The sequence below is a fragment of the Bison bison genome, unplaced genomic scaffold, assembly GCF_000754665.1.
Source record: "Bison bison bison isolate TAMUID 2011002044 unplaced genomic scaffold, Bison_UMD1.0 scf7180017864295, whole genome shotgun sequence".
Lineage (NCBI taxonomy): Eukaryota > Metazoa > Chordata > Mammalia > Artiodactyla > Bovidae > Bison > Bison bison.
Genome location: NW_011494867.1, coordinates 2033150 through 2046539, shown reverse-complemented (window position 1 = coordinate 2046539; position 13390 = coordinate 2033150). Strand labels below are relative to the sequence as shown.

Below are 13390 nucleotides of genomic sequence, written 5' to 3'. Positions count from 1 at the left end.
CCTGCCCCGCCCCCAGCTCCATCTTAATGTCTGTTTTGAAAATCTTTACCACCAGGTGTTGTGGAGCTTCTTTTTGTCTGTCTGGTGCCTCACCCTCTCAGAAATCTGCAGGACATTTCATAAATGCCGCACTTCATGGGAGGCAAGGAGCCGAATATTCAAAACCATTGATTTCCCAGTGTTCTTTGTAGCTACTTTTCAGTCAGGAACCTGGGCTGCTTGAGTCAGATACCTGCCCAGGATTTTCAGTCCAGCCTAGTGAGGCAGAGGCAGCGAACTCGGAAGGTCTTCCCGGGCCCACGTAGGGGCAGCAGCTGCAGTGCGTGTGGGACCCCAGACAGCAGCACCGTCAGTCTAGGTCTGTGGTGTGATTTGGGGGCATTGTTTCCAGCTTCTGAACTTGCTTCTTAAATCCTGGATTTTGATGAGTAACCCAATACCTTTTTTTTTTTTTTAATTAAACTTTCTATTTTGAGAGATTGTAGACTCACATGCAGTTTGTAAAATAACAGCTTTCTTGAATCCTTGATCCAGCATCCCTCTATTGTAACATCTTACAGTATCACAAATAAAGTGCTACAGATAGTCATGTACAGGTTTTGTGTGGTTGTTAAGTGTGTGTATTTGTGGGGTGTTTTGTTTCGTTTCTGTCGCGCCATGTGTCTTGCTGGCTTTTAGATCCCTGACCAGGGATTAAACCCGGGCTACAGCAGTGCAAGTACTGAGTCCTAACCCCTGAACTGCCAGGGAATTCACATAAGTGTGTTATTTTTGTGTGAACAAGTTTTCTATTGCTACTATAACAGATTACCATAAATGCAGCTACTTACAAAGCACAAATTTATTGACTTACAATTTTGTAGGCTAGAAGCCCAACACCATGGTTTCACCATGCTAAAATCAAAGCGGATCTGTATTCCTAGTGATTGTAGGACTACTAAGGGCTTCATTTTCTTGCTCTCAGCTGTGGGCCTTCCCAGCTTCCAGAGACCACCCACTTTCCTTGACTCGTGGCCCGCTTCTGTTTTCAAAGCCAGCAGCAGCTGGTTGATTCCTTCTCAAGCTAAGAATGTCTGTTCCTCCTTTCATCTCATCTCTAACCTAGCTGGGAAAGGTTCTCTGCCTGTGAGGATTTCTTTGATTATATTGGGCCCACACTGATAATCGAGGATTATCTCCACTGTCTCAAGGACCATACCCTTAATCACATCTGCAGAGTCCCTTTTGCCATGGAACTGTAAGGTAACTAAATCAGATTCCAAGAGGGTAGGGAGTGAATATCAGGGAGAGGGGTCCTTATTCTTCTCAACACATTTAAAATTTCATTTCTCAGAGGTAAATGCTCTGAGAGGGAGTTAATTACTGAGTCATGGTAGTTGAGAGTGAAACTACCATATAGTAGGAGAGTGAAAAAGTTGGTTTAAAGCTCAACATTCAAAAAATGAAGTCATGGCGTCCAGTCCCATCACTTCCTGGCAAATAGATGGGGAAACAATGGAAACAGTGACAGACTTTATTTTCTTATTTCATTGGGAGGACTAGTGCTGAAGCTCCAATCATTTAGCCACCTGATGTGAATAACTGACTCATTGGAAAAGACCCTGATTCTGGGAAAGATTGAGGGCAGGAGGAGAAGGGGATGATAGAGGATGAGATGGCTGGATGGCATCACCGACTCAATGGACATGAGTTTGAGTTAACTCCGGGAGTTGGTGATAGACAGGGAGGCCTGGTGCGCTGCAGTCCATGGGGTCACAAAGAACCGGACATGACTGGGCAACGGAACTGAACTGGTGGTCGTTGAATGTATACTTTTATAAGAAACTGTCCAACTTTTCCAAAGGGGCTGTGCCATTTTACATTTCCACCAGTAGTGTGTAAGGGATTCAGTTTCTCTGCATTCTTATCAATATTTGGCATGGTCATTATTGTTTATTTTAGCCACTCCAGTAGGTGTGAAGTGATGCTTCATTATGATTTTAATTTATATTTCTCTAATGGCATATAAATACATTTCCCTAAGGTGTTAAATACTTTTTCATGTGCTCTTTTGTCATCTATATATCCTCTGGTGAAATGACTGTTCTTGTCTTTTGCCCATTTTCTAACTGGATTGTTGAACTTCTTACTGCTGAGTTTTAAGAGTTGTCTGTAAATTCTAGATATTTGTCCTTTATCAGATACTAAGTTTGCACATCCTTTCTTCCAATGTATAGCTGTCTTATCCTTTTAAGAAGATTTTCACAGGGCATATGTTTGTGATTTTGATGAAGTCCAATTTATCAGTTTTTCCTTTTATGGATTTTCCTTGAGGTGTCAAGTCTAAGAATGCTTTGCCTAGCCCTAGGCCCCACAGATTTTTCTTTGATTTTTTTTTTTTTTAATTTTATGTTTTACATTTAACTTCATGAACTGGTTTTGAGTTATTTTTTGCATGAGGCATGTGATTTAAGTCAAGGATGATTTTTTAAATTTTTGTTTCATTTTATTTATTTTTTTTGCCTGTGCCATCCTCTTTGTGGCAACATTTGTTGAAATGGCTATCTTTGAATTACGTTTGCCCTTTTGTCAAAAATTAATTCGGCTTATTTATGTAGTTCTGTTTCTGGGTTCTCTGTTCCATTGACATGTGTCTATCCCACAATCTTGATTACTGATCTATAAAATAAATCTTGAAATCTGGTCATCTGATTCCTTCCACTTCATTATTTCATTTCAGAAGTATTTTTTAAAAACTCTAGTTCTTTTGCCTTTCCAAATAAGTTTTGAAATAATTTTGTCAGTGTCTAGAAAAACTCTGGGATTTTGATAGGAATTCCTGTCAAACCTTGTTAAACCTTGTTATGGACTGAATTGTGTTCCTCCCTCCCCTCTTAAAAACTCGTATTTTGAAGCTTTAACCCCCAGTGTGACTGTGTTTTGGGATAAGGTATTAAAGTAAATAATGTTAAATGAGGTTATAAGGGTGGGTGCTCATCCCATAGGATCAGTCTCCTTATAAGAAGAGGAAGAGACACCAGACCTCTCTCTGCAAATATTAACAGAGAAGGGGTCATGTGAAGACACAGCAAGAAGGTATTTGTTTGCCAACCAGAGAGGTCTTACCTTGATCTTGGATTTCCAGCCTCCAGAACTGTGCTGCTGCTGCTGCTAAGTCACTTCAGTCGTGTCCGACTCTGTGCGACCCCAGAGACGGCAGCCCACCAGGCTCCTCTGTCCCTGGGATTCTCCAGGCAAGAACACTGGAGTGGGTTGCCATTTCCTTCTCCAGTGCATAAAAGTGAAAAGTGAAAGTGAAGTCGCTCAGTTGTGTCCAACTCTTAGCGACCCCATGGGCTACAGCCTACCAGGCTCCTCCGTCCATGGGATTTTCCAGGCAAGAGTACTGGCGTGGGGTGCCATTGCCTTCTCTGTCCAAAACTGTGAGGAAATGCATTTCTGTTATTTAAGCCACTAGTCTATGGTATGCTGCTATGGGGCAGCCCAGGCAGACTAATATAAACCTGTAAGTCAGTCCAGAGGGTATTGATATCTTTATTATATTGAGTCTTTCAATCCATGAACTTTGTATGTGTCTCCATTTATTTTTATTAGCATTTTATAATTTTAAACATATAAGTCCTATATATATAATTTGTTAGAGTTATGCCTAATATTTCACTGTCTTTTGAATGATTAAAAATGGCATTGTATTTTTAAATTAATCTTTGTCTTCATTAACATTTTTCTCTTCTACAGTCTATTTTGTCAGATATCAGTATAGCCACTCCAGCTCTCTTTTTTAAAATTGACTTTATTTTATTTTTTTTAATTTGTTTGCATCACACGGGTTGCAGGATCTTAGTTCCCCCAACCAGGGGTTGAACCTGTGCCTTTGGCAGTGAAACTGCAGAGTCCTAACCACTGGACTGCCAGAGTTTCCCTCTTATTGTATTTTTAATTTTAATGTTGACATGTTCATTGCTAGTATATGGAAATATAATTGATTTTTGTGTGTTTTTCTTATACCCTGCAACCTGACTTAACTCACATGTTGTAGCATTTTTAAAAATAGACTCCTTGGGATTTTTGCATAGTTAATCTTGCAAAAGAAAGTGAAGTCACTCAGTCGTGTCCAACTCTTTGCGACCCCATGGACTGTAGCCTACCAGGCTCTTCTGTCCATGGGATTCTCCAGGCAATACTCCTGGAGTGGATTGCCATTTCCTTCTCCAGGGATCTTCCCAACCCAGGGATCGAACCCAGGTCTCCCCCATTGTAGACAGACACTTTACCGTCTGAGCCACCAGGGAAGCCAGTCTTGCAAATAGGGGCAATTTTATCCCTTGTTCTGTCTCTCTTCCCTTTTCCTTTTCTTGCCTTAGTGCTCTGGCACAGACACAGCACTGTATTGAATAAGAGAGTGAGAGCAGATATCCTTGCTTTGTTCCCAGTCTTAGGGAGAAACAGTACGTTTCACTATAATGTATAAGCTCTACATGTAAAATATGTACACTGTAATGTAAAAAGCCACAGGCTTTTTGTATTGTAGATGCTTTTAATCAAGTTGAATAAGTACCCCCTCTATTGCTGATTTTTTTCAGGATTTTTATCATAAGTAGGTGTTAAATTTTGTCAGTTGCTTTTTTTGTATAGATTGATATAGTCAAGTGATTTATTTTCCTTTAGCCTGTTAATATGATGGATTATGTTGATTTTTTTTTTGAGCATTGCTGTGATGCAGTTGACATACTGTATAATTCAGCTGTTTAAAGTGTACACATCTGTGGTTTTTAGTACAGTCACAGAGTTTTGCATCTCCCCCACAAGAACTCCTGCACGCATTAGCTGTCACTCCCCATCCTCCCACCCCGCCTGTTCCTTTCACTTCAACCGAGGTAGCCACCAGTCTGTTTCTTTCTCTATGGGTTTGCCTATTCTGAACATTTCATATAAATGGAATGGATAATACATGATCTTTTGTCTCTGGCTTTTTCACTTAGCGTGATATTTTTAAGGTTCATTCATACTGTAGCATATTTCATTTCTTTTCGTTGCTGTGTGTGTGCTTGGTCACTCAGTCGTGTCTGACTCTTTGCGACTCCATGGATTGTAGCCCACCAGACTCCTCTGCCATGGGGATTCTGCAGGCCAGAATACTGGAGTGGGTTGCCATGCTCCCCTCCAGGGTATCTTCCCAACCCAGGAATCAAACCCAGGTCTCCTACATTGCAGGTGGATTCTTTACCGTCTGAGCCACCAGGGAAGCCATGTAATAGTCCATTGTATGGCTATCCGTTATCAGTTGATGGACATTCAAGTCAGTTTCCACTTCTTGGCTATTATGAATAAGGCTGTAAGTATTTGTATACAAGATTTTCTGTGGACATGTGTTTTCATTTCTCTTGGAGTGGACGTGAGTGGGGTCATATGGTAACTGTGTTTAACTATTTGAGCAGCTTGCAGACTGTTTTCCAAAGAAACATTTCCACAAACGTTCTACTTTTCCTCATCCTCATCAGTACTGTTATTGTCCTTCTTTTTGGTCATAACTATCTTTGGGGGTATGAAGTGCCATCTTACTGTAATCTTGATTTGGAATTCCCTGGTGGCTTATGATATTGATCATCTTCATGTGCTTATTAGCCATTTGTATATCTTTTTTGGAGAAGAGTCTATTCAGATCTGCTCTTCATTTTTAATTGGGTTGTCTTTTTGTTATTGAGTTGTAAGAGTTCTTTATATATTCTGAATACATGTCCCCTGCAGTAGAAGTGCAGTCTTCACCACAGGACTGCCAGGAAAGTCCCCTGCACCTCTTCTAAATTTATTGACATTAGTTTTATGACCCTGGATGTGGTCTAGCTTGGTATTTGTTCTGTGAATGCTTCAAAGCCTTAATTCCTTTTCTGTGTAAATCAGCCAGAGGCAGTGTCTGTGTCTTTGTCTAGAAACTTTAATACTTGCTTCCCACTGCATCTGTTAATAGCCTTTATTGCAACACTTGCTGTACTGTCCTCTGTCAGTTTACATGTTGGTCTGTGAACTTGAGGATGTAGGTTTTGTGTCTTTTTTTTTTTTTCTTTAATACCCATTCTGGTACGTGGAAAATAATTTATAGGCATTTCTTGGATGAATGAATAAATAAATAGATTTTATTAATGATCACCATTTTTTAAAAGTCTTACGTAAACTCAAATCTAAGGAGATTTCATTTTTTTTGCTTATGTGTATTCTCCTATCAGTCTTAATCTTAAAAGCAGAATGTTTTTGGTTCCACAGCTTGTGTTCAGCAAGTGATTGACCCCTGAAACAAACTGTAATGTCTATTTATGTAATTAGAATGACATTTCATTTCAGCTTGATCATGTCGTATTTCAAGCATAGACATGTGGGAAGTTCCTTACTCATTCCACAAGACTTATTTCACAACTCCTGCTATTTCCTTTATTACAGGTTGACTTGTCCTCTTGTTGTAAAAGTGTTGCTTCCATAACAAGACATTTCACAATACACATCCTTGTACAGTGAACAAAAGCTCTGATATGTACCTAGAAGCCTTGTTTTCTAGTCAGGAAGCACATGGTATTCCCTCAGCCTTTCCTGCACTTAACTTTGAGTTTCCTTATGGATAACTGTTTGGTTGTTTTCTCCATTCAGTGTAGGTACTGGGTAGCTCAGACAGGAAAGAATCTGCTTGTAGTGCAGGAGACCCAGGTTCAATCCCTGGGTCAGGAAAATCCCCTGGAAAAGGAAATGGCAACCTATTCCAGTATTCTTGCCTGGGAAATCCCACGGACCGAGGTGCTGACCTACAGTCCAAGGGGTCAGAAAGAGTTGGACACGACTGAGCAACTAACACTTTCACTTTCCCTGGGTTAAAATGTACCTAAAGGATTTTATTGTATACTGTGCACCGTTACTGTTAAAGCGTTCAGGCTGTTGCTGGTGACTGCCATCTAAGTTGTGTGTACAGGGACCCGAGCTATACACTCTGCCACTTGGCATGATACCCTATTTACTGCTCAAGCAATTTGGGGTGACTTCCGCTCTGTTGCTTTGGGGATTTTCTAACAGTTTTTACTGCAAGAAAAAAAAGAACTGAATGAACTGGGGATGGCCAGTGGGAAAAGACTTCTTGAATGATTTCTCTGACTTTCAGTTAAGAGCACATTTAATGGGTTCATGTTTTTCCTCCTTTGAAACTAAATTGACTAGATGGTACTTGAACACAGGAAGATCTTTCTGTATCTTCTCTCATACTTAGTTTCTTCTCTTCTTTGCCATCTTTTTTTTCTTTTTTTGTGATTTCAGCTAGATGCCTTGTTAATAGCTATATATTGAGAATATGCAAGAAAGGGGTGAGATATAAATAAGGCAAGATTGTAGAGAGATAAGGATATCATTTTAGTTGTGGTTAGAATTCTTTCATCACATTTCAGGTGAACTCAAGTCAAGAATGGTGGAGAGCATTTTAGTGACAATCCCCATATTCTAAGCTTCGTTATTTTCTGAGTCTTCATCTATTCAGAAGATGTATTAACAGCATCAGTTGAGTGCTTTTTGGTTCCCCACAGAATTTGACTTTCTTAACAGAGTATAGGATAGTTATCATAGGAGCCTTAGTGTTCAATTCAGCGCGTTACAACAGTTGTATATATACAGGTAGCCCCTCCTGAAATGAGGTCTGTGTGGTGTAACTCCATTTCCCCAGAAAGGTTCCTCATGCCTTTTCTCAGGTGGTTCTCTTCCCCGCTCCCCTCACACCTTCTGCCCCAGGCAACCACTCATTTTTATTACGATATGTTAGTTTTCCTATTCCAAAATTTGATGTATATCAGTCATATGTTGTGTAACTCTTTTGTTTGTGGCTTTTTTTACTCAGCATGTTTCTTAGACTCACCCATGTTGCTGCTGCTGCTGCTAAGTCGCTTCAGTCATGTCCAACTCTGTGCGACCCCACAGACCGCAGCCCACCAGGCTCCCCTGTCCCTGGAATTCTCCAGGCAAGAACACTGGAGTGGGTTGCCATTTCCTTCTCCATGCATGCAAGTGAAAAGTGAAAGTGAAGTCGCTCAGTCGTGTCCGACTCTTAGCGACCCCATGGACTGCAGCCCACCAGGCTCCTCTGTCCATAGGATTTTCCAGGCAAGAGTACTGGAGTGGGGTGCCACTGCCTTCTCCACCCGTGTTACTGTGTCATATTCATTTATTTCCATTGTATGAGAATATGCCAGTTTATCCATTCTGTTAATGGGCATCTGGGTTATTTCCAAATCTTTTTGAAGACATATGTTTTTATTTCTCTTGGGTAAATAAATACCAGGTAATAGGATTGCTAGGTCATAGGATAGGTGTGTATTTAATGTGAAAAACAGATTGCCAAACAGTTCTCCAAAGTGAGTGCGTTATTTTATATTCTTGCCTGCGTGTGTGAGAGAGTTCCACTTGGTCCATATTCTGGTCCACGTGTGGTTTCGTCAGTCTTTTTTATTTTGGTGGGTGTGGGTTTTCATTTGCATTGCTCTGAAAACTAATAATAATGACATCTTATCATGTGCTTATTGGCCATTTGTATGTCTTTTTTTGTGAAATGTGTCCTCCAGTCTCATTTTTTATCAGTTGTTCATGAGTTTGTTGAATTGTAGGAATTCTTAATATATTCTGGATGTGTGTACTTTGTCAGATATAAATGCTATTACTGAGTATTTCTTTTTTTTTTTAGCTCACAATTATATTTATTTGTTATTTTTGGTTAGACTGGGTTTTTGTTGCTGTGAGTGGGCTTTCTCTAGGTGCAGAGAGTGGGGGCTTTCTCAGGTGCAGACAGTGGGGTCTGCTCTCTAGGTGCACACAGTGGGGGCTTTCTCTAGGTGCAGACAGTGGGGTCTGCTCTCTAGGTGCACACAGTGGGGGCTTTCTCAGGTGCAGACAGTGGGGTCTGCTCTCTAGGTACACACAGTGGGGGCTTTCTCAGGTGCAGACAGTGGGCGCTGCTCTCTAGGTACACACAGTGGGGGCTTTCTCAGGTGCAGACAGTGGGCGCTGCTCTCTAGGTGCACACAGTGGGGTCTGCTCTGTAGGTGCACACAGTGGGGGCTTTCTCTAGGTGCAGACAGTGGGGTCTGCTTTCTAGGTGCACACAGTGGGAGCTTTCTCTAGGTGCAGGCAGTGGGGCTGCTCTCTAGGTGTGGACAGTGGGGCTGCTCTCTAGGTGTGAACAGTGGGGCTGCTCTCTAGGTGCGGGTCTCAGGCTTCTCTTGGCAGCAGCTCTTCTTGTAAGCACAGGCTCCAGTGCATGAAGGCTTTGGTAGTTGGGGTACATGGGCTTATTTGCTCCACAATTTGTGGAATCTTCTCCAACCAGGGACTGAACCTGTGTCCCTTCATTGGCAGGTGGATTCTTTACCACCTGGACATTATGGTGTGTGGTTTGTTCTTTTTTTATTCATTTATTTATTTTTGGTTGTGCTGGGTCTTTGCTTTACGAGGGCTTTTTCTCTAGCTGTGGAGAGTGGGGGCTTCTCTCTAGTTGTGGCGCGTGGGTTTCTCGTTGTGGTGGCTTCTCTTGTTGCAGAGCACAGGCTTTTGAGCTTGCAGGCTTCATTAGTGCTTGGGCTCAATAACTGTGGCGCACAGGCTTAGTTACCCACAGCGTGTGGGATCTTCCTGGGCCAGAGACTGAACCCGTGCATGTCCCCTGCATTGGCAGGCAGATTCTTAACCACTGAACCACCAGAAGTCCTATGGTATGTTCTGATGAGCAGAAATTTTAAATTTTGTTCAAGTTCAGTTTATCTTTTTTTTTTTAATGGTTAGTGCTTTTTGTTTCCTAAGAAGTTTCCCTATCCTAAGGTTGAGATGGTTTCTCTTTTCTTTCCCTCATTGTTCTGGTGTGTGCTTAGGTTTTTTTATCTGTCTTGATTATTTTTATATTTAAACAGTCACTTTTTTAAGAATCATGAAAGTAAAAACAATTTAAACTGTTGCTTAAAAAGTTCAAACAGTGCAGAAAGCTATAGAAAACAAAATGAAAGTTAATAATTCTATGTTTCTTTTTCTAGACCTCCTCTGTTCAGTGCAGTCCTCATTAAGCATATTTGATGCTTAACATTTAATGCTGAGCATTAAAATGTGACTACTTTAAATTGAGATGTGTTGTAAGTATAAAATATACACTAAATTTTGAACAGTTAGGGGAAAAAAAGCAAACTAGCTCAGTTTTTGTATCCATTTCATTATTGAAGTGGTAACATTTTTAATATATTGGGTTAAATACAATAATTAAAATTCATTTCACCTTTACATTCTTTAATATGGATACTATAAAGTTTTAAATTATATTTGTGACTCTTATTTGTGGTTTCCATTATATTTCAATTGAACAGCTCTGTTCTAGACCTTTTCCTAAGCATTTAGTAATCTTTATATACTTATCTGTGCTTGGGATTTTTTTTCACATGTAACAGTTAGTTTTAGTTACATGAAGTCATCCAAGCCTGTTTTCCTGAAATTTGTCATTTTTGCTTAAAAATACAAAAATATACACACTAACACATATTGTGTTGTGCATATAGATTATTTGATATTTTTCTTAGTGGCTGCATAGTGTTCTGTTTTGAATGTTCTATAATTTATAAAACCATTTCCCTATAGAGACATTTAGTTTATTTACTGTTTTGCTTTCTGATAAACAGTGTGTTTTTAGAGGCTTCTTCATATTTAGAAATCTGATAAAAACAGTTTTCTTCTCAAGTAGAAGTGGTTATTATAGCCAGAATGGGTGAATTGTGTAGAGGAAGTCAAGGTTCCCTTGTCAAGGACGAAATGGCTTCATAACTCTAATCAAAACAGTCTTAGGAGGAGCAGACCCTTTAAATATAGTGTATTTTTCCTGCTGGAGTTCCAACTGCCTCTCTTTTGTTCATGATCAGTTGTTACACATGATCAGTTACACAGCAAGTTTAGGCTGACAGAGGGTCACAGACGAAAAGAAGCCAGTATTCTGTGCCTGAGCTTAAGGGAATTTTTAATGCTCCCTGTGTAAAAGTTCTTTTGAAGAGCTGTCCTCTTTCTAATTATTTTCCTTTTTCTCTAAGCAAAACATCTTTCCTAATAGTTCTAAAATCTAAAATTTATAGTAAATGGCTAGGCTTCCTTAGTGGCTCAGTGGTAAAGTTAGAGACCCAGGTTCCAATGCAAGACACCCGGGTTTGATCCTGGGTTGGGACGATCCCCTGGAATAGGGAATGGCAACCCACTCCAGTATACTTGCCTGGAGAGTCCTGTGGACAGAGGAGCCTGGCGGGCTACAGTCCATGGGGTCGCAGAGGGCTGGGCATGACTGAGCGACTAAGCATGCACGCATAGTATATGGCCAGTCGTTTTGTAGTAAGAAAGTCTGTAAGAGAACTCACCTGTAAGCATTAGCAAGAGTGAGTGAGGTGAGATTATTTACATATACTTTGGTCAGTTTAACATCTGTTTGTGAGTGTTGAAATGGGCCAGCATGTTATTTCCATGATTGTGGCCTGGGAAATGTACATCTTTTTCAATCAGCATATGTAACTGATAAATCCAGCCCTTGAAGTAGCTTTTAGAGGGAAGTGGACAGATGGGAGCAGCTGCTCCAGCAGAGGTGTGTTGGGTGGCTCCTCACCGCTCTATCTCCAGGCCAGAATTGTTTTGGTTCCTGAACTGGGAATTGAGTCTATGATCTGACTCCCGGCCTGGGAATTCCTTTGAAACAACAGGGTCATGAACTTTATCTCAAGGTTGATAAAGTTAATTTCCTTTTTCAGGTATCAGTTTGCCTTTAGAACTTTGTAGCTAAAATGTTCCCTTGCTAACACTTTTATTTACTCCTTCCCTTACACATGTTCTGGCTTATTTAGGATTCACACAGGCTTTCGAAGAGTGCGTGTGTATGTGTTCTTTTAAATTTGTGGGTTACAGAGGTGCAGGAAGAAAAGTTAGCACTTTCTTATGTTAAAATGCAATGATTTTTTTTTGCCCCCATGAAAGAAAACCTGGAAAGAAAAGTTGGATGAACTTTGCAAGCAGTTTAAGAAGTAGAATGATTTCCAAACCTTAAACCCTGGATTGAGGCACAAGTAGAGTACTTCTGTTAGGTTTTCTGTTGACTCTTTCATGAAGAAGATATTTGTTGCTCTGAACCTGGTCTGAGTCTTTTCAATTTCCAGTTTTGATTGGATACTGGAACCATGTTGTGGGCAAGTGTATATTGCTTCCTTAGAGAACTGGAAAGTTCCACTGATCTGGATCCTTTGGCAGTCAGTTGACACTTTGTCGAGACTAGTGAGCACTCCTGGGTCCAGTCTTGAACTTGCGGGTGTGCCCCCGCCCCAGTATTGAGTTATTTGTGAACAGACATAAAAAACATATACATCTTTCTATTTATAATAGAGGGAAGAAAACACTGTCATGAATATTACTGCTGGCTCCTTCTTTGGAACTGTGTGCACACACATGTGCATGTGTGTGTGTGTGTGTTTAGTCACGCAGTCGTGTCCGACTCTGCGACCCCATAGCTTGCCAGGCTTCTTTGTCCATGGGGATTCTCCAGTGAAGAATACTGGAGTGGGTTGCCATGCCCTCCTCCAGGGGATCTTCCAAACCCAGATATCAAATCCAGGTGTCCCACATTACAGGCAGATTCTCTACCATCTGAGTCACCTGGGAAGCCCAAGAATACTGAGTGGGTAGTCTGTCCCTTTTCCAGGGGAACTTCCCTACCCAGGAATCGAACTGGGGTCTCCTGCATTGCAGGCAGCTTCTTTACCAGCAGAGCTACCAGGGAAGCCCTCTTTGGGAGTAGGTAAAGTATTATCATGGCCTTTTGACTTGGGTAGATCTGCCATGAAAATGCAGTTTTCAACTTGAGTTGTAGCCACTCCATGCCACAGGGACTGGTGCTTGTGTGCAGGCAAAGCTCTGTATTTAACTGGGCTCTCTCAGCTGGGTCCATTTTTCTGGTGATTGACTCCATTCCAGTTTTCTACCTGGTTTTGGTTGCTCTTTAGTGCCTTTTTAAACACTTGTTTTTCCAGTTTTATCCAGAGTTGATCATTGTTATCTGATTGTGGGAGGGTTAGTCCATAAAAGGTACTCCACCATTACTGCATTATTCGATTTTAAAAACAGTTTCTCTCATTACTGTCCCACCACAAGTATATGTTTAACTTTGCCACTCAGCTTCAGCTAGCATATATATATAATTACTTTCTTAAAACTTTTAATGGGCTTTGAGTAATTCTACCTACTAATACATTAAACGTTTAAGGTGCTGTAGGAAGACAACTAGCCAGTCACCATGGTGAAATTTGTGATGTGTTGAAGGCCAGATAATCCAGAGCATATTGTAGCTGCAGATAAGTAACTTGGTTTCCAT

At 40.7% G+C, this 13390-nt stretch overlaps 1 protein-coding gene across 1 annotated transcript in view; it reads left to right on the top strand.

Moving 5' to 3' along the window:
- Positions 1-13390, top strand: part of CFDP1 (craniofacial development protein 1) — a 104134-nt gene that overhangs the window by 36268 nt on the left and 54476 nt on the right. The gene's annotated exons all lie outside the window — the stretch shown is intronic.